Source organism: Garra rufa, unplaced genomic scaffold (genome assembly GCF_049309525.1).
Source record: "Garra rufa unplaced genomic scaffold, GarRuf1.0 hap1_unplaced_002, whole genome shotgun sequence".
NCBI lineage: Eukaryota > Metazoa > Chordata > Actinopteri > Cypriniformes > Cyprinidae > Garra > Garra rufa.
The window spans coordinates 8,058,597-8,084,144 of NW_027394277.1; the positions used below are offsets into that span (position 1 = coordinate 8,058,597).

A 25,548-nucleotide genomic window follows, 5' to 3' on the forward strand; every position below is an offset into this window, starting at 1 on the left:
TTTTGAACACTTCTTCATAAATTTCATTTAAAATCCCAACTACCTTTTCTTTAAAAACTTTGTAAAACTCGCTTCCAATACCATCTATTCCAGGGCTTTTCTTCACTCTTAATTGATTTATGGCTTGTTTAATTTCTTCTGTTGTTATTTCGCTTTCACAATCCTTTTTATCCTCCTCACCAACTTTCCTTGCTATTTGTTGTAATAAAATCTTCCGTTTTTCCTCATCTCCTCCCTCTGACTTAAACAATTCCTCATAATATGTTTTCACTTCTTTTAAAATCCTCTCTGTATCTGACACCACTTTCCCATCCTTACTTTTAAGTTCTTTAATTATTTCCGCTTTCCCCCTGCTTTTCTCAAGATTAAAAAAGAATCTGTTACATTTTTCTCCTTCCACCATGTATTTTGCTTTGCTTCTTAACATCGCCCCTTTGCATTTCTCCTCTTCTATTTTTCCCAATGTATTTTCAAATTGAATTACTTTTTGTACATTTACTTCATTTTTATTTAACTCCTCTTTTAATGTTCTCCTTACTTCTTTCTCCTTAGTTCTTTTAACCTTTTGTAACAAATTACAGTAGTTTATTGAATATTTCTTTATCTGATACTTTACGTTTTCCCACCATTGCCTTTTGTCTTCCATATACATCAGATCTTTTTTCCTCTCATCTAATATATTTTCAATCTCTTTTTTAAAACTTTCATTTTTTAAAACATCAGTGTTTAAGATCCACACTCCAGGTCCCTTCGTTTCTCTTTTAAAATCCATCACCATTAAAACCATTTTGTGATCGCTTAAGGTTGTGTCTTTATAAACTATTCTGTCAATAAAACATTCCAGATTTCTAGTACTTAAGAAATAATCTATTCTGGTTTGGCACATAAAATTCCCCACCAACTGTCTTCTTGAAAATTCCTTCTTTTTCTCGTTTCTTTCCCTCCACACATCAATCATATTTTTCTCTTCCATCAACGACTTTAGTTCTTTTCTGCCCCCATCCGTTTTAAAAACCATCCCGTTTGCCATATCCATTTTGCTAAAAACTGTGTTAAAATCCCCTGCAATCACCACCTTCCCCCATTTTTCAATTACATCGGCTAAAACATTAAAATACATTTTCTTTTCTTTTTCTTCATTCGGAGCATGCACGTTCCCTAAAATAAAATTTTCTTCCTCCATCACCATTTCTACAACCATACATTTTCCTTTTTTATCACTATACAAATGCTTTGTCTTGATACCTCTGTCTTTTCTTATTAAAATCGCCATTCCTCCTCCAATTTTTCCTTCTCCGTTATTAAAGAGTAATTCCCCTTCCCATCTTTTTTTAAAATCCTCCATACGATTCTCTTTCCAGTTTGTCTCTTGCAATAAAATCACATCCTCATTTTTACACAGTTCCTTCATCTTTTCAAATTTAAAACCATTCATTAGTCCTCTAGCATTAAAAGTCACAATTTTCAACACCATAAAATAAACTAAAAGCCATAAAGTCCCCATTTTGTCAGCTCATGGCCTCCCCTTCCTTTCCAGTATCTCCACTGTCCTGTTTCTCCTCACATGTTTGTTTTAAAACTTTCCTTTTGGCTTTCTCTAGATTTGGTGTTACCTTAGTTCTTCTTCTTCTTTTATTTGATATTCCCATGGTGCCGCCATCATCAATGTTTTCGCTGTCTCTGTCCACTCTCCCTTCCTCGTTGACCTGCTCCTCTGACTCTTCCAATTCTGTTTGCAAATCCTCCGTCGTCTCCATCAGTGTCTCTGTTTCGTCGTTGTCCTGCATTACTCCAGTCCTTTCGCTTTCATCGTCAATGTCCGTGCCTGCAATACCCTCTCTTTGTGTTCCTCCCGTGTCCTCGCGTGGCTCCTCTTCATTGTCTCCCTCATGCATCTGCCCGCTCTCCTGGTCATCCTCCTGCTGGTCTCCGAACCAGCACTCGCACTTATTTAGTACGAGCCTGCAGTCCGGGCACCTCACTGCATTACAGTCCCGTGCGAAGTGGCCCCTCTCCTCGCACTTGAAACATTTGAAGTCTGGGCAGTCCTTCATCAGGTGTTCAGGGCTCATACACAGCCTACAGGTTCTCACCTGCTGGCTGTGTATCACCCTGAAATACTGAGGCCCCTCTTCTGTCTCCATTCTCGTGCTATAGGGCAGAGAAGCCACCTCTTTTGGGAATCGCACTCTCACAAATCTCGTTCCATCCTCGATGCGGGTGCCCGGATAAAATCTCCGTTTGATCTGGGAGATGGGAGTTACCCCCCATCCCTCCAGCTTTTGTAGAACCACGTCGTCCTCCAGGTAAGCGGGCAGATGCATGAAAGAGACAACAAATTCTTTATTATTCAACTTTTTAATTTCACATGTCTTTCCTTTTATCATCAATCCATCTGCTAGTTTCTCAATATCTTCTTCTTTCTCCAATGTTATTTCATATTCTCTCATCATTTTTGGTCTTACCGCAAGTATAGTCGTCACGTCCATCTTGTCTGTCAGTGCTTGAATAATGTCTTCTGCTTTCCCATCCTGCACTTCAGTCAGATCAATCACTACGGTTGCTTCTTTAGCGTAAATCCGTTTCTGCTCCTTTTTAGGGTAATCCTTTTCTCGTAGTCTTTTATCCAGTCCATTTTCTGTTTGCTGCCTTTTCTCTCGTGCCAAATCCATATTCATAGAAATTAATCCATCCATTAAAAAAAAAAAAAAAAAAAAGGAACTAACCACCCTCCAGACAGCAAGAATGCTGCTGTTAGGTGGTTTAAAAGTTGACAAAAAACACAAAAAACTAACTTAACGTATTACAACTCACAAAACAAACAAAAATTAAACACAAAATGGAGGAGAGCCTTCCTCTCCCAACTGCTGCCAACCACTTCCTGTTGCTCTCTAGCGCCTCAGGTGGGGGTATGGCCGTAAGCGAGGGCTGTTCCAAAAAGTGGGCTATTTAAAGATCAGCCTCCGTAAAAGCCAGCATATTATATAAATAGTGAAGAAAAGGCAAAAGCTTACAGCACCTGGTATTCCCAGGCGGTCTCCCATCCAAGTACTAAGCAGGCCCGACGCTGCTTAGCTCCCGAGATCAGACGAGATCGGGCGCTCTCAGCGCGGTATGGCCGTAAGCGAGGGCTGCTCCAAAAAGTGGGCTATTTAAAGATCAGCCTCCGTAAAAGCCAGCATATTATATAAATAGTGAAGAAAAGGCAAAAGCTTACAGCACCTGGTATTCCCAGGCGGTCTCCCATCCAAGTGTAACAATCGGCCTTATCAGCCGAGTTACAAGACTAAAATGGGATCAGATTTAACTGTGAGAGATGACTAGTGGTTAAAAGAATGAGACATAAAAGAAGATTGGTTTAAATAGATTTGGTTTATTTACAAGGTTCACATAAAAGACTTTAAAACAACACGATAAAACGAGGTAAACGCTGTTAAAAGAATACAGTTCATTTGTCCATACCCTAAAAACAGTCCAAGAATCCCAGTGTGTTGATAAGTCCAATGTGAGTGTCCACCGGTGTATATACAATCCACAGAAAGTGTAATCCAAAGTTTGCAGGTGGTGAATGGAAAGGTGAGCTCTAAAATGAGCAACTCCTCAATCCAACAGTTTGGTGACTGTCCTTTGTTTGTCATGCTGCTCTCTTATACAGTTGTACTTCCTGCTTCCTGTCATGTGTCTAGTCACATGGCAGGCCAACCATCCATTTTTTAAAGACACACACTCACTTAAAATGTTAAGAGTAATAAAATGGCCTAAAAAACATGTAAAACACTTAAAACTCTATAATACATTTAAATGATTGTAATAAATAGAGCGGTAAAACACGTCTTTCTAAAAGCCAGCATATTATATAAATAGTGAAGAAAAGGCAAAAGCTTACAGCACCTGGTATTCCCAGGCGGTCTCCCATCCAAGTACTAAGCAGGCCCGACGCTGCTTAGCTTCCGAGATCAGACGAGATCGGGCGCTCTCAGCGCGGTATGGCCGTAAGCGAGGGCTGCTCCAAAAAGTGGGCTATTTAAAGATCAGCCTCCGTAAAAGCCAGCATATTATATAAATAGTGAAGAAAAGGCAAAAGCTTACAGCACCTGGTATTCCCAGGCGGTCTCCCATCCAAGTACTAAGCAGGCCCGACGCTGCTTAGCTTCCGAGATCAGACGAGATCGGGCGCTCTCAGCGCGGTATGGCCGTAAGCGAGGGCTGCTCCAAAAAGTGGGCTATTTAAAGATCAGCCTCCGTAAAAGCCAGCATATTATATAAATAGTGAAGAAAAGGCAAAAGCTTACAGCACCTGGTATTCCCAGGCGGTCTCCCATCCAAGTACTAAGCAGGCCCGACGCTGCTTAGCTTCCGAGATCAGACAAGATCGGGCGCTCTCAGCGCGGTATGGCCGTAAGCGAGGGCTGCTCCAAAAAGTGGGCTATTTAAAGATCAGCCTCCGTAAAAGCCAGCATATTATATAAATAGTGAAGAAAAGGCAAAAGCTTACAGCACCTGGTATTCCCAGGCGGTCTCCCATCCAAGTGTAACAATCGGCCTTATCAGCCGAGTTACAAGACTAAAATGGGATCAGATTTAACTGTGAGAGATGACTAGTGGTTAAAAGAATGAGACATAAAAGAAGATTGGTTTAAATAGATTTGGTTTATTTACAAGGTTCACATAAAAGACTTTAAAACAACACGATAAAACGAGGTAAACGCTGTTAAAAGAATACAGTTCATTTGTCCATACCCTAAAAACAGTCCAAGAATCCCAGTGTGTTGATAAGTCCAATGTGAGTGTCCACCGGTGTATATACAATCCACAGAAAGTGTAATCCAAAGTTTGCAGGTGGTGAATGGAAAGGTGAGCTCTAAAATTAGCAACTCCTCAATCCAACAGTTTGGTGACTGTCCTTTGTTTGTCATGCTGCTCTCTTATACAGTTGTACTTCCTGCTTCCTGTCATGTGTCTAGTCACATGGCAGGCCAACCATCCATTTTTTAAAGACACACACTCACTTAAAATGTTAAGAGTAATAAAATGGCCTAAAAAACATGTAAAACACTTAAAACTCTATAATACATTTAAATGATTGTAATAAATAGAGCGGTAAAACACGTCTTTCTAAAAGCCAGCATATTATATAAATAGTGAAGAAAAGGCAAAAGCTTACAGCACCTGGTATTCCCAGGCGGTCTCCCATCCAAGTACTAAGCAGGCCCGACGCTGCTTAGCTTCGGAGATCAGACGAGATCGGGCGCTCTCAGCGCGGTATGGCCGTAAGCGAGGGCTGCTCCAAAAAGTGGGCTATTTAAAGATCAGCCTCCGTAAAAGCCAGCATATTATATAAATAGTGAAGAAAAGGCAAAAGCTTACAGCACCTGGTATTCCCAGGCGGTCTCCCATCCAAGTACTAAGCAGGCCCGACGCTGCTTAGCTTCCGAGATCAGACGAGATCGGGCGCTCTCAGCGCGGTATGGCCGTAAGCGAGGGCTGCTCCAAAAAGTGGGCTATTTAAAGATCAGCCTCCGTAAAAGCCAGCATATTATATAAATAGTGAAGAAAAGGCAAAAGCTTACAGCACCTGGTATTCCCAGGCGGTCTCCCATCCAAGTACTAAGCAGGCCCGACGCTGCTTAGCTTCCGAGATCAGACGAGATCGGGCGCTCTCAGCGCGGTATGGCCGTAAGCGAGGGCTGCTCCAAAAAGTGGGCTATTTAAAGATCAGCCTCCGTAAAAGCCAGCATATTATATAAATAGTGAAGAAAAGGCAAAAGCTTACAGCACCTGGTATTCCCAGGCGGTCTCCCATCCAAGTACTAAGCAGGCCCGACGCTGCTTAGCTTCCGAGATCAGACGAGATCGGGCGCTCTCAGCGCGGTATGGCCGTAAGCGAGGGCTGCTCCAAAAAGTGGGCTATTTAAAGATCAGCCTCCGTAAAAGCCAGCATATTATATAAATAGTGAAGAAAAGGCAAAAGCTTACAGCACCTGGTATTCCCAGGCGGTCTCCCATCCAAGTACTAAGCAGGCCCGACGCTGCTTAGCTTCCGAGATCAGACGAGATCGGGCGCTCTCAGCGCGGTATGGCCGTAAGCGAGGGCTGCTCCAAAAAGTGGGCTATTTAAAGATCAGCCTCCGTAAAAGCCAGCATATTATATAAATAGTGAAGAAAAGGCAAAAGCTTACAGCACCTGGTATTCCCAGGCGGTCTCCCATCCAAGTGTAACAATCGGCCTTATCAGCCGAGTTACAAGACTAAAATGGGATCAGATTTAACTGTGAGAGATGACTAGTGGTTAAAAGAATGAGACATAAAAGAAGATTGGTTTAAATAGATTTGGTTTATTTACAAGGTTCACATAAAAGACTTTAAAACAACACGATAAAACGAGGTAAACGCTGTTAAAAGAATACAGTTCATTTGTCCATACCCTAAAAACAGTCCAAGAATCCCAGTGTGTTGATAAGTCCAATGTGAGTGTCCACCGGTGTATATACAATCCACAGAAAGTGTAATCCAAAGTTTGCAGGTGGTGAATGGAAAGGTGAGCTCTAAAATTAGCAACTCCTCAATCCAACAGTTTGGTGACTGTCCTTTGTTTGTCATGCTGCTCTCTTATACAGTTGTACTTCCTGCTTCCTGTCATGTGTCTAGTCACATGGCAGGCCAACCATCCATTTTTTAAAGACACACACTCACTTAAAATGTTAAGAGTAATAAAATGGCCTAAAAAACATGTAAAACACTTAAAACTCTATAATACATTTAAATGATTGTAATAAATAGAGCGGTAAAACACGTCTTTCTAAAAGCCAGCATATTATATAAATAGTGAAGAAAAGGCAAAAGCTTACAGCACCTGGTATTCCCAGGCGGTCTCCCATCCAAGTACTAAGCAGGCCCGACGCTGCTTAGCTTCCGAGATCAGACGAGATCGGGCGCTCTCAGCGCGGTATGGCCGTAAGCGAGGGCTGCTCCAAAAAGTGGGCTATTTAAAGATCAGCCTCCGTAAAAGCCAGCATATTATATAAATAGTGAAGAAAAGGCAAAAGCTTACAGCACCTGGTATTCCCAGGCGGTCTCCCATCCAAGTGTAACAATCGGCCTTATCAGCCGAGTTACAAGACTAAAATGGGATCAGATTTAACTGTGAGAGATGACTAGTGGTTAAAAGAATGAGACATAAAAGAAGATTGGTTTAAATAGATTTGGTTTATTTACAAGGTTCACATAAAAGACTTTAAAACAACACGATAAAACGAGGTAAACGCTGTTAAAAGAATACAGTTCATTTGTCCATACCCTAAAAACAGTCCAAGAATCCCAGTGTGTTGATAAGTCCAATGTGAGTGTCCACCGGTGTATATACAATCCACAGAAAGTGTAATCCAAAGTTTGCAGGTGGTGAATGGAAAGGTGAGCTCTAAAATTAGCAACTCCTCAATCCAACAGTTTGGTGACTGTCCTTTGTTTGTCATGCTGCTCTCTTATACAGTTGTACTTCCTGCTTCCTGTCATGTGTCTAGTCACATGGCAGGCCAACCATCCATTTTTTAAAGACACACACTCACTTAAAATGTTAAGAGTAATAAAATGGCCTAAAAAACATGTAAAACACTTAAAACTCTATAATACATTTAAATGATTGTAATAAATAGAGCGGTAAAACACGTCTTTCTAAAAGCCAGCATATTATATAAATAGTGAAGAAAAGGCAAAAGCTTACAGCACCTGGTATTCCCAGGCGGTCTCCCATCCAAGTACTAAGCAGGCCCGACGCTGCTTAGCTTCCGAGATCAGACGAGATCGGGCGCTCTCAGCGCGGTATGGCCGTAAGCGAGGGCTGCTCCAAAAAGTGGGCTATTTAAAGATCAGCCTCCGTAAAAGCCAGCATATTATATAAATAGTGAAGAAAAGGCAAAAGCTTACAGCACCTGGTATTCCCAGGCGGTCTCCCATCCAAGTACTAAGCAGGCCCGACGCTGCTTAGCTTCCGAGATCAGACGAGATCGGGCGCTCTCAGCGCGGTATGGCCGTAAGCGAGGGCTGCTCCAAAAAGTGGGCTATTTAAAGATCAGCCTCCGTAAAAGCCAGCATATTATATAAATAGTGAAGAAAAGGCAAAAGCTTACAGCACCTGGTATTCCCAGGCGGTCTCCCATCCAAGTGTAACAATCGGCCTTATCAGCCGAGTTACAAGACTAAAATGGGATCAGATTTAACTGTGAGAGATGACTAGTGGTTAAAAGAATGAGACATAAAAGAAGATTGGTTTAAATAGATTTGGTTTATTTACAAGGTTCACATAAAAGACTTTAAAACAACACGATAAAACGAGGTAAACGCTGTTAAAAGAATACAGTTCATTTGTCCATACCCTAAAAACAGTCCAAGAATCCCAGTGTGTTGATAAGTCCAATGTGAGTGTCCACCGGTGTATATACAATCCACAGAAAGTGTAATCCAAAGTTTGCAGGTGGTGAATGGAAAGGTGAGCTCTAAAATGAGCAACTCCTCAATCCAACAGTTTGGTGACTGTCCTTTGTTTGTCATGCTGCTCTCTTATACAGTTGTACTTCCTGCTTCCTGTCATGTGTCTAGTCACATGGCAGGCCAACCATCCATTTTTTAAAGACACACACTCACTTAAAATGTTAAGAGTAATAAAATGGCCTAAAAAACATGTAAAACACTTAAAACTCTATAATACATTTAAATGATTGTAATAAATAGAGCGGTAAAACACGTCTTTCTAAAAGCCAGCATATTATATAAATAGTGAAGAAAAGGCAAAAGCTTACAGCACCTGGTATTCCCAGGCGGTCTCCCATCCAAGTACTAAGCAGGCCCGACGCTGCTTAGCTTCCGAGATCAGACGAGATCGGGCGCTCTCAGCGCGGTATGGCCGTAAGCGAGGGCTGCTCCAAAAAGTGGGCTATTTAAAGATCAGCCTCCGTAAAAGCCAGCATATTATATAAATAGTGAAGAAAAGGCAAAAGCTTACAGCACCTGGTATTCCCAGGCGGTCTCCCATCCAAGTACTAAGCAGGCCCGACGCTGCTTAGCTTCCGAGATCAGACGAGATCGGGCGCTCTCAGCGCGGTATGGCCGTAAGCGAGGGCTGCTCCAAAAAGTGGGCTATTTAAAGATCAGCCTCCGTAAAAGCCAGCATATTATATAAATAGTGAAGAAAAGGCAAAAGCTTACAGCACCTGGTATTCCCAGGCGGTCTCCCATCCAAGTACTAAGCAGGCCCGACGCTGCTTAGCTTCCGAGATCAGACGAGATCGGGCGCTCTCAGCGCGGTATGGCCGTAAGCGAGGGCTGCTCCAAAAAGTGGGCTATTTAAAGATCAGCCTCCGTAAAAGCCAGCATATTATATAAATAGTGAAGAAAAGGCAAAAGCTTACAGCACCTGGTATTCCCAGGCGGTCTCCCATCCAAGTGTAACAATCGGCCTTATCAGCCGAGTTACAAGACTAAAATGGGATCAGATTTAACTGTGAGAGATGACTAGTGGTTAAAAGAATGAGACATAAAAGAAGATTGGTTTAAATAGATTTGGTTTATTTACAAGGTTCACATAAAAGACTTTAAAACAACACGATAAAACGAGGTAAACGCTGTTAAAAGAATACAGTTCATTTGTCCATACCCTAAAAACAGTCCAAGAATCCCAGTGTGTTGATAAGTCCAATGTGAGTGTCCACCGGTGTATATACAATCCACAGAAAGTGTAATCCAAAGTTTGCAGGTGGTGAATGGAAAGGTGAGCTCTAAAATTAGCAACTCCTCAATCCAACAGTTTGGTGACTGTCCTTTGTTTGTCATGCTGCTCTCTTATACAGTTGTACTTCCTGCTTCCTGTCATGTGTCTAGTCACATGGCAGGCCAACCATCCATTTTTTAAAGACACACACTCACTTAAAATGTTAAGAGTAATAAAATGGCCTAAAAAACATGTAAAACACTTAAAACTCTATAATACATTTAAATGATTGTAATAAATAGAGCGGTAAAACACGTCTTTCTAAAAGCCAGCATATTATATAAATAGTGAAGAAAAGGCAAAAGCTTACAGCACCTGGTATTCCCAGGCGGTCTCCCATCCAAGTACTAAGCAGGCCCGACGCTGCTTAGCTTCCGAGATCAGACGAGATCGGGCGCTCTCAGCGCGGTATGGCCGTAAGCGAGGGCTGCTCCAAAAAGTGGGCTATTTAAAGATCAGCCTCCGTAAAAGCCAGCATATTATATAAATAGTGAAGAAAAGGCAAAAGCTTACAGCACCTGGTATTCCCAGGCGGTCTCCCATCCAAGTGTAACAATCGGCCTTATCAGCCGAGTTACAAGACTAAAATGGGATCAGATTTAACTGTGAGAGATGACTAGTGGTTAAAAGAATGAGACATAAAAGAAGATTGGTTTAAATAGATTTGGTTTATTTACAAGGTTCACATAAAAGACTTTAAAACAACACGATAAAACGAGGTAAACGCTGTTAAAAGAATACAGTTCATTTGTCCATACCCTAAAAACAGTCCAAGAATCCCAGTGTGTTGATAAGTCCAATGTGAGTGTCCACCGGTGTATATACAATCCACAGAAAGTGTAATCCAAAGTTTGCAGGTGGTGAATGGAAAGGTGAGCTCTAAAATTAGCAACTCCTCAATCCAACAGTTTGGTGACTGTCCTTTGTTTGTCATGCTGCTCTCTTATACAGTTGTACTTCCTGCTTCCTGTCATGTGTCTAGTCACATGGCAGGCCAACCATCCATTTTTTAAAGACACACACTCACTTAAAATGTTAAGAGTAATAAAATGGCCTAAAAAACATGTAAAACACTTAAAACTCTATAATACATTTAAATGATTGTAATAAATAGAGCGGTAAAACACGTCTTTCTAAAAGCCAGCATATTATATAAATAGTGAAGAAAAGGCAAAAGCTTACAGCACCTGGTATTCCCAGGCGGTCTCCCATCCAAGTACTAAGCAGGCCCGACGCTGCTTAGCTTCCGAGATCAGACGAGATCGGGCGCTCTCAGCGCGGTATGGCCGTAAGCGAGGGCTGCTCCAAAAAGTGGGCTATTTAAAGATCAGCCTCCGTAAAAGCCAGCATATTATATAAATAGTGAAGAAAAGGCAAAAGCTTACAGCACCTGGTATTCCCAGGCGGTCTCCCATCCAAGTACTAAGCAGGCCCGACGCTGCTTAGCTTCCGAGATCAGACGAGATCGGGCGCTCTCAGCGCGGTATGGCCGTAAGCGAGGGCTGCTCCAAAAAGTGGGCTATTTAAAGATCAGCCTCCGTAAAAGCCAGCATATTATATAAATAGTGAAGAAAAGGCAAAAGCTTACAGCACCTGGTATTCCCAGGCGGTCTCCCATCCAAGTGTAACAATCGGCCTTATCAGCCGAGTTACAAGACTAAAATGGGATCAGATTTAACTGTGAGAGATGACTAGTGGTTAAAAGAATGAGACATAAAAGAAGATTGGTTTAAATAGATTTGGTTTATTTACAAGGTTCACATAAAAGACTTTAAAACAACACGATAAAACGAGGTAAACGCTGTTAAAAGAATACAGTTCATTTGTCCATACCCTAAAAACAGTCCAAGAATCCCAGTGTGTTGATAAGTCCAATGTGAGTGTCCACCGGTGTATATACAATCCACAGAAAGTGTAATCCAAAGTTTGCAGGTGGTGAATGGAAAGGTGAGCTCTAAAATTAGCAACTCCTCAATCCAACAGTTTGGTGACTGTCCTTTGTTTGTCATGCTGCTCTCTTATACAGTTGTACTTCCTGCTTCCTGTCATGTGTCTAGTCACATGGCAGGCCAACCATCCATTTTTTAAAGACACACACTCACTTAAAATGTTAAGAGTAATAAAATGGCCTAAAAAACATGTAAAACACTTAAAACTCTATAATACATTTAAATGATTGTAATAAATAGAGCGGTAAAACACGTCTTTCTAAAAGCCAGCATATTATATAAATAGTGAAGAAAAGGCAAAAGCTTACAGCACCTGGTATTCCCAGGCGGTCTCCCATCCAAGTACTAAGCAGGCCCGACGCTGCTTAGCTTCCGAGATCAGACGAGATCGGGCGCTCTCAGCGCGGTATGGCCGTAAGCGAGGGCTGCTCCAAAAAGTGGGCTATTTAAAGATCAGCCTCCGTAAAAGCCAGCATATTATATAAATAGTGAAGAAAAGGCAAAAGCTTACAGCACCTGGTATTGCCAGGCGGTCTCCCATCCAAGTGTAACAATCGGCCTTATCAGCCGAGTTACAAGACTAAAATGGGGTCAGATTTAACTGTGAGAGATGACTAGTGGTTAAAAGAATGAGACATAAAAGAAGATTGGTTTAAATAGATTTGGTTTATTTACAAGGTTCACATAAAAGACTTTAAAACAACACGATAAAACGAGGTAAACGCTGTTAAAAGAATACAGTTCATTTGTCCATACCCTAAAAACAGTCCAAAAATCCCAGTGTGTTGATAAGTCCAATGTGAGTGTCCACCGGTGTATATACAATCCACAGAAAGTGTAATCCAAAGTTTGCAGGTGGTGAATGGAAAGGTGAGCTCTAAAATTAGCAACTCCTCAATCCAACAGTTTGGTGACTGTCCTTTGTTTGTCATGCTGCTCTCTTATACAGTTGTACTTCCTGCTTCCTGTCATGTGTCTAGTCACATGGCAGGCCAACCATCCATTTTTTAAAGACACACACTCACTTAAAATGTTAAGAGTAATAAAATGGCCTAAAAAACATGTAAAACACTTAAAACTCTATAATACATTTAAATGATTGTAATAAATAGAGCGGTAAAACACGTCTTTCTAAAAGCCAGCATATTATATAAATAGTGAAGAAAAGGCAAAAGCTTACAGCACCTGGTATTCCCAGGCGGTCTCCCATCCAAGTACTAAGCAGGCCCGACGCTGCTTAGCTTCCGAGATCAGACGAGATCGGGCGCTCTCAGCGCGGTATGGCCGTAAGCGAGGGCTGCTCCAAAAAGTGGGCTATTTAAAGATCAGCCTCCGTAAAAGCCAGCATATTATATAAATAGTGAAGAAAAGGCAAAAGCTTACAGCACCTGGTATTCCCAGGCGGTCTCCCATCCAAGTACTAAGCAGGCCCGACGCTGCTTAGCTTCCGAGATCAGACGAGATCGGGCGCTCTCAGCGCGGTATGGCCGTAAGCGAGGGCTGCTCCAAAAAGTGGGCTATTTAAAGATCAGCCTCCGTAAAAGCCAGCATATTATATAAATAGTGAAGAAAAGGCAAAAGCTTACAGCACCTGGTATTCCCAGGCGGTCTCCCATCCAAGTGTAACAATCGGCCTTATCAGCCGAGTTACAAGACTAAAATGGGATCAGATTTAACTGTGAGAGATGACTAGTGGTTAAAAGAATGAGACATAAAAGAAGATTGGTTTAAATAGATTTGGTTTATTTACAAGGTTCACATAAAAGACTTTAAAACAACACGATAAAACGAGGTAAACGCTGTTAAAAGAATACAGTTCATTTGTCCATACCCTAAAAACAGTCCAAGAATCCCAGTGTGTTGATAAGTCCAATGTGAGTGTCCACCGGTGTATATACAATCCACAGAAAGTGTAATCCAAAGTTTGCAGGTGGTGAATGGAAAGGTGAGCTCTAAAATTAGCAACTCCTCAATCCAACAGTTTGGTGACTGTCCTTTGTTTGTCATGCTGCTCTCTTATACAGTTGTACTTCCTGCTTCCTGTCATGTGTCTAGTCACATGGCAGGCCAACCATCCATTTTTTAAAGACACACACTCACTTAAAATGTTAAGAGTAATAAAATGGCCTAAAAAACATGTAAAACACTTAAAACTCTATAATACATTTAAATGATTGTAATAAATAGAGCGGTAAAACACGTCTTTCTAAAAGCCAGCATATTATATAAATAGTGAAGAAAAGGCAAAAGCTTACAGCACCTGGTATTCCCAGGCGGTCTCCCATCCAAGTACTAAGCAGGCCCGACGCTGCTTAGCTTCCGAGATCAGACGAGATCGGGCGCTCTCAGCGCGGTATGGCCGTAAGCGAGGGCTGCTCCAAAAAGTGGGCTATTTAAAGATCAGCCTCCGTAAAAGCCAGCATATTATATAAATAGTGAAGAAAAGGCAAAAGCTTACAGCACCTGGTATTCCCAGGCGGTCTCCCATCCAAGTACTAAGCAGGCCCGACGCTGCTTAGCTTCCGAGATCAGACGAGATCGGGCGCTCTCAGCGCGGTATGGCCGTAAGCGAGGGCTGCTCCAAAAAGTGGGCTATTTAAAGATCAGCCTCCGTAAAAGCCAGCATATTATATAAATAGTGAAGAAAAGGCAAAAGCTTACAGCACCTGGTATTCCCAGGCGGTCTCCCATCCAAGTGTAACAATCGGCCTTATCAGCCGAGTTACAAGACTAAAATGGGATCAGATTTAACTGTGAGAGATGACTAGTGGTTAAAAGAATGAGACATAAAAGAAGATTGGTTTAAATAGATTTGGTTTATTTACAAGGTTCACATAAAAGACTTTAAAACAACACGATAAAACGAGGTAAACGCTGTTAAAAGAATACAGTTCATTTGTCCATACCCTAAAAACAGTCCAAGAATCCCAGTGTGTTGATAAGTCCAATGTGAGTGTCCACCGGTGTATATACAATCCACAGAAAGTGTAATCCAAAGTTTGCAGGTGGTGAATGGAAAGGTGAGCTCTAAAATTAGCAACTCCTCAATCCAACAGTTTGGTGACTGTCCTTTGTTTGTCATGCTGCTCTCTTATACAGTTGTACTTCCTGCTTCCTGTCATGTGTCTAGTCACATGGCAGGCCAACCATCCATTTTTTAAAGACACACACTCACTTAAAATGTTAAGAGTAATAAAATGGCCTAAAAAACATGTAAAACACTTAAAACTCTATAATACATTTAAATGATTGTAATAAATAGAGCGGTAAAACACGTCTTTCTAAAAGCCAGCATATTATATAAATAGTGAAGAAAAGGCAAAAGCTTACAGCACCTGGTATTCCCAGGCGGTCTCCCATCCAAGTACTAAGCAGGCCCGACGCTGCTTAGCTTCCGAGATCAGACGAGATCGGGCGCTCTCAGCGCGGTATGGCCGTAAGCGAGGGCTGTTCCAAAAAGTGGGCTATTTAAAGATCAGCCTCCGTAAGAGCCAGCATATTATATAAATAGTGAAGAAAAGGCAAAAGCTTACAGCACCTGGTATTCCCAGGCGGTCTCCCATCCAAGTACTAAGCAGGCCCGACGCTGCTTAGCTTCCGAGATCAGACGAGATCGGGCGCTCTCAGCGCAGTATGGCCGTAAGCGAGGGCTGCTCCAAAAAGTGGGCTATTTAAAGATCAGCCTCCGTAAAAGCCAGCATATTATATAAATAGTGAAGAAAAGGCAAAAGCTTACAGCACCTGGTATTCCCAGGCGGTCTCCCATCCAAGTGTAACAATCGGCCTTATCAGCCGAGTTACAAGACTAAAATGGGATCAGATTTAACTGTGAGAGATGACTAGTGGTTAAAAGAATGAGACATAAAAGAAGATTGGTTTAAATAGATTTGGTTTATTTACAAGGTTCACATAAAAGACTTTAAAACAACACGATAAAACGAGGTAAACGCTGTTAAAAGAATACAGTTCATTTGTCCATACCCTAAAAACAGTCCAAGAATCCCAGTGTGTTGATAAGTCCAATGTGAGTGTCCACCGGTGTATATACAATCCACAGAAAGTGTAATCCAAAGTTTGCAGGTGGTGAATGGAAAGGTGAGCTCTAAAATTAGCAACTCCTCAATCCAACAGTTTGGTGACTGTCCTTTGTTTGTCATGCTGCTCTCTTATACAGTTGTACTTCCTGCTTCCTGTCATGTGTCTAGTCACATGGCAGGCCAACCATCCATTTTTTAAAGACACACACTCACTTAAAATGTTAAGAGTAATAAAATGGCCTAAAAAACATGTAAAACACTTAAAACTCTATAATACATTTAAATGATTGTAATAAATAGAGCGGTAAAACACGTCTTTCTAAAAGCCAGCATATTATATAAATAGTGAAGAAAAGGCAAAAGCTTACAGCACCTGGTATTCCCAGGCGGTCTCCCATCCAAGTACTAAGCAGGCCCGACGCTGCTTAGCTTCCGAGATCAGACGAGATCGGGCGCTCTCAGCGCGGTATGGCCGTAAGCGAGGGCTGCTCCAAAAAGTGGGCTATTTAAAGATCAGCCTCCGTAAAAGCCAGCATATTATATAAATAGTGAAGAAAAGGCAAAAGCTTACAGCACCTGGTAGTCCCAGGCGGTCTCCCATCCAAGTACTAAGCAGGCCCGACGCTGCTTAGCTTCCGAGATCAGACGAGATCGGGCGCTCTCAGCGCGGTATGGCCGTAAGCGAGGGCTGCTCCAAAAAGTGGGCTATTTAAAGATCAGCCTCCGTAAAAGCCAGCATATTATATAAATAGTGAAGAAAAGGCAAAAGCTTACAGCACCTGGTATTCCCAGGCGGTCTCCCATCCAAGTGTAACAATCGGCCTTATCAGCCGAGTTACAAGACTAAAATGGGATCAGATTTAACTGTGAGAGATGACTAGTGGTTAAAAGAATGAGACATAAAAGAAGATTGGTTTAAATAGATTTGGTTTATTTACAAGGTTCACATAAAAGACTTTAAAACAACACGATAAAACGAGGTAAACGCTGTTAAAAGAATACAGTTCATTTGTCCATACCCTAAAAACAGTCCAAGAATCCCAGTGTGTTGATAAGTCCAATGTGAGTGTCCACCGGTGTATATACAATCCACAGAAAGTGTAATCCAAAGTTTGCAGGTGGTGAATGGAAAGGTGAGCTCTAAAATGAGCAACTCCTCAATCCAACAGTTTGGTGACTGTCCTTTGTTTGTCATGCTGCTCTCTTATACAGTTGTACTTCCTGCTTCCTGTCATGTGTCTAGTCACATGGCAGGCCAACCATCCATTTTTTAAAGACACACACTCACTTAAAATGTTAAGAGTAATAAAATGGCCTAAAAAACATGTAAAACACTTAAAACTCTATAATACATTTAAATGATTGTAATAAATAGAGCGGTAAAACACGTCTTTCTAAAAGCCAGCATATTATATAAATAGTGAAGAAAAGGCAAAAGCTTACAGCACCTGGTATTCCCAGGCGGTCTCCCATCCAAGTACTAAGCAGGCCCGACGCTGCTTAGCTTCCGAGATCAGACGAGATCGGGCGCTCTCAGCGCGGTATGGCCGTAAGCGAGGGCTGCTCCAAAAAGTGGGCTATTTAAAGATCAGCCTCCGTAAAAGCCAGCATATTATATAAATAGTGAAGAAAAGGCAAAAGCTTACAGCACCTGGTATTCCCAGGCGGTCTCCCATCCAAGTACTAAGCAGGCCCGACGCTGCTTAGCTTCCGAGATCAGACGAGATCGGGCGCTCTCAGCGCGGTATGGCCGTAAGCGAGGGCTGCTCCAAAAAGTGGGCTATTTAAAGATCAGCCTCCGTAAAAGCCAGCATATTATATAAATAGTGAAGAAAAGGCAAAAGCTTACAGCACCTGGTATTCCCAGGCGGTCTCCCATCCAAGTACTAAGCAGGCCCGACGCTGCTTAGCTTCCGAGATCAGACGAGATCGGGCGCTCTCAGCGCGGTATGGCCGTAAGCGAGGGCTGCTCCAAAAAGTGGGCTATTTAAAGATCAGCCTCCGTAAAAGCCAGCATATTATATAAATAGTGAAGAAAAGGCAAAAGCTTACAGCACCTGGTATTCCCAGGCGGTCTCCCATCCAAGTGTAACAATCGGCCTTATCAGCCGAGTTACAAGACTAAAATGGGATCAGATTTAACTGTGAGAGATGACTAGTGGTTAAAAGAATGAGACATAAAAGAAGATTGGTTTAAATAGATTTGGTTTATTTACAAGGTTCACATAAAAGACTTTAAAACAACACGATAAAACGAGGTAAACGCTGTTAAAAGAATACAGTTCATTTGTCCATACCCTAAAAACAGTCCAAGAATCCCAGTGTGTTGATAAGTCCAATGTGAGTGTCCACCGGTGTATATACAATCCACAGAAAGTGTAATCCAAAGTTTGCAGGTGGTGAATGGAAAGGTGAGCTCTAAAATTAGCAACTCCTCAATCCAACAGTTTGGTGACTGTCCTTTGTTTGTCATGCTGCTCTCTTATACAGTTGTACTTCCTGCTTCCTGTCATGTGTCTAGTCACATGGCAGGCCAACCATCCATTTTTTAAAGACACACACTCACTTAAAATGTTAAGAGTAATAAAATGGCCTAAAAAACATGTAAAACACTTAAAACTCTATAATACATTTAAATGATTGTAATAAATAGAGCGGTAAAACACGTCTTTCTAAAAGCCAGCATATTATATAAATAGTGAAGAAAAGGCAAAAGCTTACAGCACCTGGTATTCCCAGGCGGTCTCCCATCCAAGTACTAAGCAGGCCCGACGCTGCTTAGCTTCCGAGATCAGACGAGATCGGGCGCTCTCAGCGCGGTATGGCCGTAAGCGAGGGCTGCTCCAAAAAGTGGGCTATTTAAAGATCAGCCTCCGTAAAAGCCAGCATATTATATAAATAGTGAAGAAAAGGCAAAAGCTTACAGCACCTGGTATTCCCAGGCGGTCTCCCATCCAAGTGTAACAATCGGCCTTATCAGCCGAGTTACAAGACTAAAATGGGATCAGATTTAACTGTGAGAGATGACTAGTGGTTAAAAGAATGAGACATAAAAGAAGATTGGTTTAAATAGATTTGGTTTATTTACAAGGTTCACATAAAAGACTTTAAAACAACACGATAAAACGAGGTAAACGCTGTTAAAAGAATACAGTTCATTTGTCCATACCCTAAAAACAGTCCAAGAATCCCAGTGTGTTGATAAGTCCAATGTGAGTGTCCACCGGTGTATATACAATCCACAGAAAGTGTAATCCAAAGTTTGCAGGTGGTGAATGGAAAGGTGAGCTCTAAAATTAGCAACTCCTCAATCCAACAGTTTGGTGACTGTCCTTTGTTTGTCATGCTGCTCTCTTATACAGTTGTACTTCCTGCTTCCTGTCATGTGTCTAGTCACATGGCAGGCCAACCATCCATTTTTTAAAGACACACACTCACTTAAAATGTTAAGAGTAATAAAATGGCCTAAAAAACATGTAAAACACTTAAAACTCTATAATACATTTAAATGATTGTAATAAATAGAGCGGTAAAACACGTCTTTCTAAAAGCCAGCATATTATATAAATAGTGAAGAAAAGGCAAAAGCTTACAGCACCTGGTATTCCCAGGCGGTCTCCCATCCAAGTACTAAGCAGGCCCGACGCTGCTTAGCTTCCGAGATCAGACGAGATCGGGCGCTCTCAGCGCGGTATGGCCGTAAGCGAGGGCTGCTCCAAAAAGTGGGCTATTTAAAGATCAGCCTCCGTAAAAGCCAGCATATTATATAAATAGTGAAGAAAAGGCAAAAGCTTACAGCACCTGGTATTCCCAGGCGGTCTCCCATCCAAGTACTAAGCAGGCCCGACGCTGCTTAGCTTCCGAGATCAGACGAGATCGGGCGCTCTCAGCGCGGTATGGCCGTAAGCGAGGGCTGCTCCAAAAAGTGGGCTATTTAAAGATCAGCCTCCGTAAAAGCCAGCATATTATATAAATAGTGAAGAAAAGGCAAAAGCTTACAGCACCTGGTATTCCCAGGCGGTCTCCCATCCAAGTACTAAGCAGGCCCGACGCTGCTTAGCTTCCGAGATCAGACGAGATCGGGCGCTCTCAGCGCGGTATGGCCGTAAGCGAGGGCTGCTCCAAAAAGTGGGCTATTTAAAGATCAGCCTCCGTAAAAGCCAGCATATTATATAAATAGTGAAGAAAAGGCAAAAGCTTACAGCACCTGGTATTCCCAGGCGGTCTCCCATCCAAGTGTAACAATCGGCCTTATCAGCCGAGTTACAAGACTAAAATGGGATCAGATTTAACTGTGAGAGATGACTAGTGGTTAAAAGAATGAGACATAAAAGAAGATTGGTTTAAATAGATTTGGTTTATTTACAAGGTTCACATAAAAGACTTTAAAACAACACGATAAAACGAGGTAAACGCTGTTAAAAGAATACAGTTCATTTGTCCATACCCTAAAAACAGTCCAAGAATCCCAGTGTGTTGATAAGTCCAATGTGAGTGTCCACCGGTGTATATACAATCCACAGAAAGTGTAATCCAAAGTTTGCAGGTGGTGAATGGAAAGGTGAGCTCTAAAATTAGCAACTCCTCAATCCAACAGTTTGGTGACTGTCCTTTGTTTGTCATGCTGCTCTCTTATACAGTTGTACTTCCTGCTTCCTGTCATGTGTCTAGTCACATGGCAGGCCAACCATCCATTTTTTAAAGACACACACTCACTTAAAATGTTAAGAGTAATAAAATGGCCTAAAAAACATGTAAAACACTTAAAACTCTATAATACATTTAAATGATTGTAATAAATAGAGCGGTAAAACACGTCTTTCTAAAAGCCAGCATATTATATAAATAGTGAAGAAAAGGCAAAAGCTTACAGCACCTGGTATTCCCAGGCGGTCTCCCATCCAAGTACTAAGCAGGCCCGACGCTGCTTAGCTTCCGAGATCAGACGAGATCGGGCGCTCTCAGCGCGGTATGGCCGTAAGCGAGGGCTGCTCCAAAAAGTGGGCTATTTAAAGATCAGCCTCCGTAAAAGCCAGCATATTATATAAATAGTGAAGAAAAGGCAAAAGCTTACAGCACCTGGTATTCCCAGGCGGTCTCCCATCCAAGTGTAACAATCGGCCTTATCAGCCGAGTTACAAGACTAAAATGGGATCAGATTTAACTGTGAGAGATGACTAGTGGTTAAAAGAATGAGACATAAAAGAAGATTGGTTTAAATAGATTTGGTTTATTTACAAGGTTCACATAAAAGACTTTAAAACAACACGATAAAACGAGGTAAACGCTGTTAAAAGAATACAGTTCATTTGTCCATACCCTAAAAACAGTCCAAGAATCCCAGTGTGTTGATAAGTCCAATGTGAGTGTCCACCGGTGTATATACAATCCACAGAAAGTGTAATCCAAAGTTTGCAGGTGGTGAATGGAAAGGTGAGCTCTAAAATTAGCAACTCCTCAATCCAACAGTTTGGTGACTGTCCTTTGTTTGTCATGCTGCTCTCTTATACAGTTGTACTTCCTGCTTCCTGTCATGTGTCTAGTCACATGGCAGGCCAACCATCCATTTTTTAAAGACACACACTCACTTAAAATGTTAAGAGTAATAAAATGGCCTAAAAAACATGTAAAACACTTAAAACTCTATAATACATTTAAATGATTGTAATAAATAGAGCGGTAAAACACGTCTTTCTAAAAGCCAGCATATTATATAAATAGTGAAGAAAAGGCAAAAGCTTACAGCACCTGGTATTCCCAGGCGGTCTCCCATCCAAGTACTAAGCAGGCCCGACGCTGCTTAGCTTCCGAGATCAGACGAGATCGGGCGCTCTCAGCGCGGTATGGCCGTAAGCGAGGGCTGCTCCAAAAAGTGGGCTATTTAAAGATCAGCCTCCGTAAAAGCCAGCATATTATATAAATAGTGAAGAAAAGGCAAAAGCTTACAGCACCTGGTATTCCCAGGCGGTCTCCCATCCAAGTACTAAGCAGGCCCGACGCTGCTTAGCTTCCGAGATCAGACGAGATCGGGCGCTCTCAGCGCGGTATGGCCGTAAGCGAGGGCTGCTCCAAAAAGTGGGCTATTTAAAGATCAGCCTCCGTAAAAGCCAGCATATTATATAAATAGTGAAGAAAAGGCAAAAGCTTACAGCACCTGGTATTCCCAGGCGGTCTCCCATCCAAGTGTAACAATCGGCCTTATCAGCCGAGTTACAAGACTAAAATGGGATCAGATTTAACTGTGAGAGATGACTAGTGGTTAAAAGAATGAGACATAAAAGAAGATTGGTTTAAATAGATTTGGTTTATTTACAAGGTTCACATAAAAGACTTTAAAACAACACGATAAAACGAGGTAAACGCTGTTAAAAGAATACAGTTCATTTGTCCATACCCTAAAAACAGTCCAAGAATCCCAGTGTGTTGATAAGTCCAATGTGAGTGTCCACCGGTGTATATACAATCCACAGAAAGTGTAATCCAAAGTTTGCAGGTGGTGAATGGAAAGGTGAGCTCTAAAATTAGCAACTCCTCAATCCAACAGTTTGGTGACTGTCCTTTGTTTGTCATGCTGCTCTCTTATACAGTTGTACTTCCTGCTTCCTGTCATGTGTCTAGTCACATGGCAGGCCAACCATCCATTTTTTAAAGACACACACTCACTTAAAATGTTAAGAGTAATAAAATGGCCTAAAAAACATGTAAAACACTTAAAACTCTATAATACATTTAAATGATTGTAATAAATAGAGCGGTAAAACACGTCTTTCTAAAAGCCAGCATATTATATAAATAGTGAAGAAAAGGCAAAAGCTTACAGCACCTGGTATTCCCAGGCGGTCTCCCATCCAAGTACTAAGCAGGCCCGACGCTGCTTAGCTTCCGAGATCAGACGAGATCGGGCGCTCTCAGCGCGGTATGGCCGTAAGCGAGGGCTGCTCCAAAAAGTGGGCTATTTAAAGATCAGCCTCCGTAAAAGCCAGCATATTATATAAATAGTGAAGAAAAGGCAAAAGCTTACAGCACCTGGTATTGCCAGGCGGTCTCCCATCCAAGTGTAACAATCGGCCTTATCAGCCGAGTTACAAGACTAAAATGGGGTCAGATTTAACTGTGAGAGATGACTAGTGGTTAAAAGAATGAGACATAAAAGAAGATTGGTTTAAATAGATTTGGTTTATTTACAAGGTTCACATAAAAGACTTTAAAACAACACGATAAAACGAGGTAAACGCTGTTAAAAGAATACAGTTCATTTGTCCATACCCTAAAAACAGTCCAAAAATCCCAGTGTGTTGATAAGTCCAATGTGAGTGTCCACCGGTGTATATACAATCCACAGAAAGTGTAATCCAAAGTTTGCAGGTGGTGAATGGAAAGGTGAGCTCTAAAATTAGCAACTCCTCAATCCAACAGTTTGGTGACTGTCCTTTGTTTGTCATGCTGCTCTCTTATACAGTTGTACTTCCTGCTTCCTGTCATGTGTCTAGTCACATGGCAGGCCAACCATCCATTTTTTAAAGACACACACTCACTTAAAATGTTAAGAGTAATAAAATGGCCTAAAAAACATGTAAAACACTTAAAACTCTATAATACATTTAAATGATTGTAATAAATAGAGCGGTAAAACACGTCTTTCTAAAAGCCAGCATATTATATAAATAGTGAAGAAAAGGCAAAAGCTTACAGCACCTGGTATTCCCAGGCGGTCTCCCATCCAAGTACTAAGCAGGCCCGACGCTGCTTAGCTTCCGAGATCAGACGAGATCGGGCGCTCTCAGCGCGGTATGGCCGTAAGCGAGGGCTGCTCCAAAAAGTGGGCTATTTAAAGATCAGCCTCCGTAAAAGCCAGCATATTATATAAATAGTGAAGAAAAGGCAAAAGCTTACAGCACCTGGTATTCCCAGGCGGTCTCCCATCCAAGTACTAAGCAGGCCCGACGCTGCTTAGCTTCCGAGATCAGACGAGATCGGGCGCTCTCAGCGCGGTATGGCCGTAAGCGAGGGCTGCTCCAAAAAGTGGGCTATTTAAAGATCAGCCTCCGTAAAAGCCAGCATATTATATAAATAGTGAAGAAAAGGCAAAAGCTTACAGCACCTGGTATTCCCAGGCGGTCTCCCATCCAAGTGTAACAATCGGCCTTATCAGCCGAGTTACAAGACTAAAATGGGATCAGATTTAACTGTGAGAGATGACTAGTGGTTAAAAGAATGAGACATAAAAGAAGATTGGTTTAAATAGATTTGGTTTATTTACAAGGTTCACATAAAAGACTTTAAAACAACACGATAAAACGAGGTAAACGCTGTTAAAAGAATACAGTTCATTTGTCCATACCCTAAAAACAGTCCAAGAATCCCAGTGTGTTGATAAGTCCAATGTGAGTGTCCACCGGTGTATATACAATCCACAGAAAGTGTAATCCAAAGTTTGCAGGTGGTGAATGGAAAGGTGAGCTCTAAAATTAGCAACTCCTCAATCCAACAGTTTGGTGACTGTCCTTTGTTTGTCATGCTGCTCTCTTATACAGTTGTACTTCCTGCTTCCTGTCATGTGTCTAGTCACATGGCAGGCCAACCATCCATTTTTTAAAGACACACACTCACTTAAAATGTTAAGAGTAATAAAATGGCCTAAAAAACATGTAAAACACTTAAAACTCTATAATACATTTAAATGATTGTAATAAATAGAGCGGTAAAACACGTCTTTCTAAAAGCCAGCATATTATATAAATAGTGAAGAAAAGGCAAAAGCTTACAGCACCTGGTATTCCCAGGCGGTCTCCCATCCAAGTACTAAGCAGGCCCGACGCTGCTTAGCTTCCGAGATCAGACGAGATCGGGCGCTCTCAGCGCGGTATGGCCGTAAGCGAGGGCTGCTCCAAAAAGTGGGCTATTTAAAGATCAGCCTCCGTAAAAGCCAGCATATTATATAAATAGTGAAGAAAAGGCAAAAGCTTACAGCACCTGGTATTCCCAGGCGGTCTCCCATCCAAGTGTAACAATCGGCCTTATCAGCCGAGTTACAAGACTAAAATGGGATCAGATTTAACTGTGAGAGATGACTAGTGGTTAAAAGAATGAGACATAAAAGAAGATTGGTTTAAATAGATTTGGTTTATTTACAAGGTTCACATAAAAGACTTTAAAACAACACGATAAAACGAGGTAAACGCTGTTAAAAGAATACAGTTCATTTGTCCATACCCTAAAAACAGTCCAAGAATCCCAGTGTGTTGATAAGTCCAATGTGAGTGTCCACCGGTGTATATACAATCCACAGAAAGTGTAATCCAAAGTTTGCAGGTGGTGAATGGAAAGGTGAGCTCTAAAATTAGCAACTCCTCAATCCAACAGTTTGGTGACTGTCCTTTGTTTGTCATGCTGCTCTCTTATACAGTTGTACTTCCTGCTTCCTGTCATGTGTCTAGTCACATGGCAGGCCAACCATCCATTTTTTAAAGACACACACTCACTTAAAATGTTAAGAGTAATAAAATGGCCTAAAAAACATGTAAAACACTTAAAACTCTATAATACATTTAAATGATTGTAATAAATAGAGCGGTAAAACACGTCTTTCTAAAAGCCAGCATATTATATAAATAGTGAAGAAAAGGCAAAAGCTTACAGCACCTGGTATTCCCAGGCGGTCTCCCATCCAAGTACTAAGCAGGCCCGACGCTGCTTAGCTTCCGAGATCAGACGAGATCGGGCGCTCTCAGCGCGGTATGGCCGTAAGCGAGGGCTGCTCCAAAAAGTGGGCTATTTAAAGATCAGCCTCCGTAAAAGC

General features: G+C 41.8%; 42 non-coding genes across 42 annotated transcripts; all 42 read right to left on the minus strand.

The window, feature by feature from the left end:
* Nucleotides 1–3,007: 3,007 nt before the first annotated feature.
* LOC141307113 (5S ribosomal RNA) lies at nucleotides 3,008–3,126 on the minus strand. Its single transcript, XR_012346069.1, has one exon. It is a non-coding gene; the product is annotated as a 5S ribosomal RNA (ribosomal RNA).
* Nucleotides 3,127–3,879: 753 nt separating this feature from the next.
* On the minus strand, nucleotides 3,880–3,998 carry LOC141305862 (5S ribosomal RNA). Its single transcript, XR_012344824.1, has one exon. It is a non-coding gene; the product is annotated as a 5S ribosomal RNA (ribosomal RNA).
* Nucleotides 3,999–4,082: 84 nt separating this feature from the next.
* On the minus strand, nucleotides 4,083–4,201 carry LOC141305863 (5S ribosomal RNA). Its single transcript, XR_012344826.1, has one exon. It is a non-coding gene; the product is annotated as a 5S ribosomal RNA (ribosomal RNA).
* Nucleotides 4,202–4,285: 84 nt separating this feature from the next.
* LOC141307364 (5S ribosomal RNA) lies at nucleotides 4,286–4,404 on the minus strand. The gene has a single exon (XR_012346317.1). It is a non-coding gene; the product is annotated as a 5S ribosomal RNA (ribosomal RNA).
* Nucleotides 4,405–5,157: 753 nt separating this feature from the next.
* Nucleotides 5,158–5,276, minus strand: LOC141307477 (5S ribosomal RNA). Its single transcript, XR_012346429.1, has one exon. It is a non-coding gene; the product is annotated as a 5S ribosomal RNA (ribosomal RNA).
* Nucleotides 5,277–5,360: 84 nt separating this feature from the next.
* On the minus strand, nucleotides 5,361–5,479 carry LOC141305864 (5S ribosomal RNA). The gene has a single exon (XR_012344827.1). It is a non-coding gene; the product is annotated as a 5S ribosomal RNA (ribosomal RNA).
* An 84-nt stretch (nucleotides 5,480–5,563) lies between these two features.
* Nucleotides 5,564–5,682, minus strand: LOC141305865 (5S ribosomal RNA). Its single transcript, XR_012344828.1, has one exon. It is a non-coding gene; the product is annotated as a 5S ribosomal RNA (ribosomal RNA).
* Nucleotides 5,683–5,766: 84 nt separating this feature from the next.
* On the minus strand, nucleotides 5,767–5,885 carry LOC141305866 (5S ribosomal RNA). Its single transcript, XR_012344829.1, has one exon. It is a non-coding gene; the product is annotated as a 5S ribosomal RNA (ribosomal RNA).
* An 84-nt stretch (nucleotides 5,886–5,969) lies between these two features.
* On the minus strand, nucleotides 5,970–6,088 carry LOC141305867 (5S ribosomal RNA). The gene has a single exon (XR_012344830.1). It is a non-coding gene; the product is annotated as a 5S ribosomal RNA (ribosomal RNA).
* Nucleotides 6,089–6,841: 753 nt separating this feature from the next.
* Nucleotides 6,842–6,960, minus strand: LOC141305869 (5S ribosomal RNA). The gene has a single exon (XR_012344831.1). It is a non-coding gene; the product is annotated as a 5S ribosomal RNA (ribosomal RNA).
* Nucleotides 6,961–7,713: 753 nt separating this feature from the next.
* Nucleotides 7,714–7,832, minus strand: LOC141305871 (5S ribosomal RNA). Its single transcript, XR_012344833.1, has one exon. It is a non-coding gene; the product is annotated as a 5S ribosomal RNA (ribosomal RNA).
* Nucleotides 7,833–7,916: 84 nt separating this feature from the next.
* Nucleotides 7,917–8,035, minus strand: LOC141305872 (5S ribosomal RNA). Its single transcript, XR_012344834.1, has one exon. It is a non-coding gene; the product is annotated as a 5S ribosomal RNA (ribosomal RNA).
* Nucleotides 8,036–8,788: 753 nt separating this feature from the next.
* Nucleotides 8,789–8,907, minus strand: LOC141305873 (5S ribosomal RNA). Its single transcript, XR_012344835.1, has one exon. It is a non-coding gene; the product is annotated as a 5S ribosomal RNA (ribosomal RNA).
* An 84-nt stretch (nucleotides 8,908–8,991) lies between these two features.
* Nucleotides 8,992–9,110, minus strand: LOC141305874 (5S ribosomal RNA). Its single transcript, XR_012344837.1, has one exon. It is a non-coding gene; the product is annotated as a 5S ribosomal RNA (ribosomal RNA).
* An 84-nt stretch (nucleotides 9,111–9,194) lies between these two features.
* On the minus strand, nucleotides 9,195–9,313 carry LOC141305875 (5S ribosomal RNA). The gene has a single exon (XR_012344838.1). It is a non-coding gene; the product is annotated as a 5S ribosomal RNA (ribosomal RNA).
* A 753-nt stretch (nucleotides 9,314–10,066) lies between these two features.
* On the minus strand, nucleotides 10,067–10,185 carry LOC141305877 (5S ribosomal RNA). The gene has a single exon (XR_012344840.1). It is a non-coding gene; the product is annotated as a 5S ribosomal RNA (ribosomal RNA).
* A 753-nt stretch (nucleotides 10,186–10,938) lies between these two features.
* LOC141305878 (5S ribosomal RNA) lies at nucleotides 10,939–11,057 on the minus strand. The gene has a single exon (XR_012344841.1). It is a non-coding gene; the product is annotated as a 5S ribosomal RNA (ribosomal RNA).
* An 84-nt stretch (nucleotides 11,058–11,141) lies between these two features.
* LOC141305880 (5S ribosomal RNA) lies at nucleotides 11,142–11,260 on the minus strand. The gene has a single exon (XR_012344842.1). It is a non-coding gene; the product is annotated as a 5S ribosomal RNA (ribosomal RNA).
* Nucleotides 11,261–12,013: 753 nt separating this feature from the next.
* Nucleotides 12,014–12,132, minus strand: LOC141305881 (5S ribosomal RNA). The gene has a single exon (XR_012344843.1). It is a non-coding gene; the product is annotated as a 5S ribosomal RNA (ribosomal RNA).
* Nucleotides 12,133–12,885: 753 nt separating this feature from the next.
* Nucleotides 12,886–13,004, minus strand: LOC141305882 (5S ribosomal RNA). The gene has a single exon (XR_012344844.1). It is a non-coding gene; the product is annotated as a 5S ribosomal RNA (ribosomal RNA).
* Nucleotides 13,005–13,088: 84 nt separating this feature from the next.
* LOC141305884 (5S ribosomal RNA) lies at nucleotides 13,089–13,207 on the minus strand. Its single transcript, XR_012344846.1, has one exon. It is a non-coding gene; the product is annotated as a 5S ribosomal RNA (ribosomal RNA).
* Nucleotides 13,208–13,960: 753 nt separating this feature from the next.
* LOC141305885 (5S ribosomal RNA) lies at nucleotides 13,961–14,079 on the minus strand. The gene has a single exon (XR_012344848.1). It is a non-coding gene; the product is annotated as a 5S ribosomal RNA (ribosomal RNA).
* Nucleotides 14,080–14,163: 84 nt separating this feature from the next.
* On the minus strand, nucleotides 14,164–14,282 carry LOC141305886 (5S ribosomal RNA). The gene has a single exon (XR_012344849.1). It is a non-coding gene; the product is annotated as a 5S ribosomal RNA (ribosomal RNA).
* A 753-nt stretch (nucleotides 14,283–15,035) lies between these two features.
* On the minus strand, nucleotides 15,036–15,154 carry LOC141305887 (5S ribosomal RNA). Its single transcript, XR_012344850.1, has one exon. It is a non-coding gene; the product is annotated as a 5S ribosomal RNA (ribosomal RNA).
* An 84-nt stretch (nucleotides 15,155–15,238) lies between these two features.
* On the minus strand, nucleotides 15,239–15,357 carry LOC141307048 (5S ribosomal RNA). The gene has a single exon (XR_012346004.1). It is a non-coding gene; the product is annotated as a 5S ribosomal RNA (ribosomal RNA).
* Nucleotides 15,358–16,110: 753 nt separating this feature from the next.
* LOC141305888 (5S ribosomal RNA) lies at nucleotides 16,111–16,229 on the minus strand. Its single transcript, XR_012344851.1, has one exon. It is a non-coding gene; the product is annotated as a 5S ribosomal RNA (ribosomal RNA).
* Nucleotides 16,230–16,313: 84 nt separating this feature from the next.
* LOC141307488 (5S ribosomal RNA) lies at nucleotides 16,314–16,432 on the minus strand. Its single transcript, XR_012346440.1, has one exon. It is a non-coding gene; the product is annotated as a 5S ribosomal RNA (ribosomal RNA).
* Nucleotides 16,433–17,185: 753 nt separating this feature from the next.
* On the minus strand, nucleotides 17,186–17,304 carry LOC141305889 (5S ribosomal RNA). The gene has a single exon (XR_012344852.1). It is a non-coding gene; the product is annotated as a 5S ribosomal RNA (ribosomal RNA).
* Nucleotides 17,305–17,388: 84 nt separating this feature from the next.
* LOC141305891 (5S ribosomal RNA) lies at nucleotides 17,389–17,507 on the minus strand. Its single transcript, XR_012344853.1, has one exon. It is a non-coding gene; the product is annotated as a 5S ribosomal RNA (ribosomal RNA).
* Nucleotides 17,508–17,591: 84 nt separating this feature from the next.
* On the minus strand, nucleotides 17,592–17,710 carry LOC141305892 (5S ribosomal RNA). The gene has a single exon (XR_012344854.1). It is a non-coding gene; the product is annotated as a 5S ribosomal RNA (ribosomal RNA).
* A 753-nt stretch (nucleotides 17,711–18,463) lies between these two features.
* Nucleotides 18,464–18,582, minus strand: LOC141305893 (5S ribosomal RNA). The gene has a single exon (XR_012344855.1). It is a non-coding gene; the product is annotated as a 5S ribosomal RNA (ribosomal RNA).
* Nucleotides 18,583–19,335: 753 nt separating this feature from the next.
* On the minus strand, nucleotides 19,336–19,454 carry LOC141305894 (5S ribosomal RNA). Its single transcript, XR_012344856.1, has one exon. It is a non-coding gene; the product is annotated as a 5S ribosomal RNA (ribosomal RNA).
* An 84-nt stretch (nucleotides 19,455–19,538) lies between these two features.
* On the minus strand, nucleotides 19,539–19,657 carry LOC141305896 (5S ribosomal RNA). Its single transcript, XR_012344859.1, has one exon. It is a non-coding gene; the product is annotated as a 5S ribosomal RNA (ribosomal RNA).
* An 84-nt stretch (nucleotides 19,658–19,741) lies between these two features.
* LOC141305897 (5S ribosomal RNA) lies at nucleotides 19,742–19,860 on the minus strand. The gene has a single exon (XR_012344860.1). It is a non-coding gene; the product is annotated as a 5S ribosomal RNA (ribosomal RNA).
* Nucleotides 19,861–20,613: 753 nt separating this feature from the next.
* LOC141305898 (5S ribosomal RNA) lies at nucleotides 20,614–20,732 on the minus strand. The gene has a single exon (XR_012344861.1). It is a non-coding gene; the product is annotated as a 5S ribosomal RNA (ribosomal RNA).
* Nucleotides 20,733–21,485: 753 nt separating this feature from the next.
* LOC141305899 (5S ribosomal RNA) lies at nucleotides 21,486–21,604 on the minus strand. The gene has a single exon (XR_012344862.1). It is a non-coding gene; the product is annotated as a 5S ribosomal RNA (ribosomal RNA).
* An 84-nt stretch (nucleotides 21,605–21,688) lies between these two features.
* LOC141305900 (5S ribosomal RNA) lies at nucleotides 21,689–21,807 on the minus strand. Its single transcript, XR_012344863.1, has one exon. It is a non-coding gene; the product is annotated as a 5S ribosomal RNA (ribosomal RNA).
* Nucleotides 21,808–22,560: 753 nt separating this feature from the next.
* LOC141305902 (5S ribosomal RNA) lies at nucleotides 22,561–22,679 on the minus strand. Its single transcript, XR_012344864.1, has one exon. It is a non-coding gene; the product is annotated as a 5S ribosomal RNA (ribosomal RNA).
* A 753-nt stretch (nucleotides 22,680–23,432) lies between these two features.
* LOC141305903 (5S ribosomal RNA) lies at nucleotides 23,433–23,551 on the minus strand. Its single transcript, XR_012344865.1, has one exon. It is a non-coding gene; the product is annotated as a 5S ribosomal RNA (ribosomal RNA).
* Nucleotides 23,552–23,635: 84 nt separating this feature from the next.
* LOC141305904 (5S ribosomal RNA) lies at nucleotides 23,636–23,754 on the minus strand. The gene has a single exon (XR_012344866.1). It is a non-coding gene; the product is annotated as a 5S ribosomal RNA (ribosomal RNA).
* A 753-nt stretch (nucleotides 23,755–24,507) lies between these two features.
* On the minus strand, nucleotides 24,508–24,626 carry LOC141305905 (5S ribosomal RNA). Its single transcript, XR_012344867.1, has one exon. It is a non-coding gene; the product is annotated as a 5S ribosomal RNA (ribosomal RNA).
* Nucleotides 24,627–25,379: 753 nt separating this feature from the next.
* On the minus strand, nucleotides 25,380–25,498 carry LOC141305906 (5S ribosomal RNA). Its single transcript, XR_012344868.1, has one exon. It is a non-coding gene; the product is annotated as a 5S ribosomal RNA (ribosomal RNA).
* Between the last annotated feature and the right edge of the window lie 50 nt (nucleotides 25,499–25,548).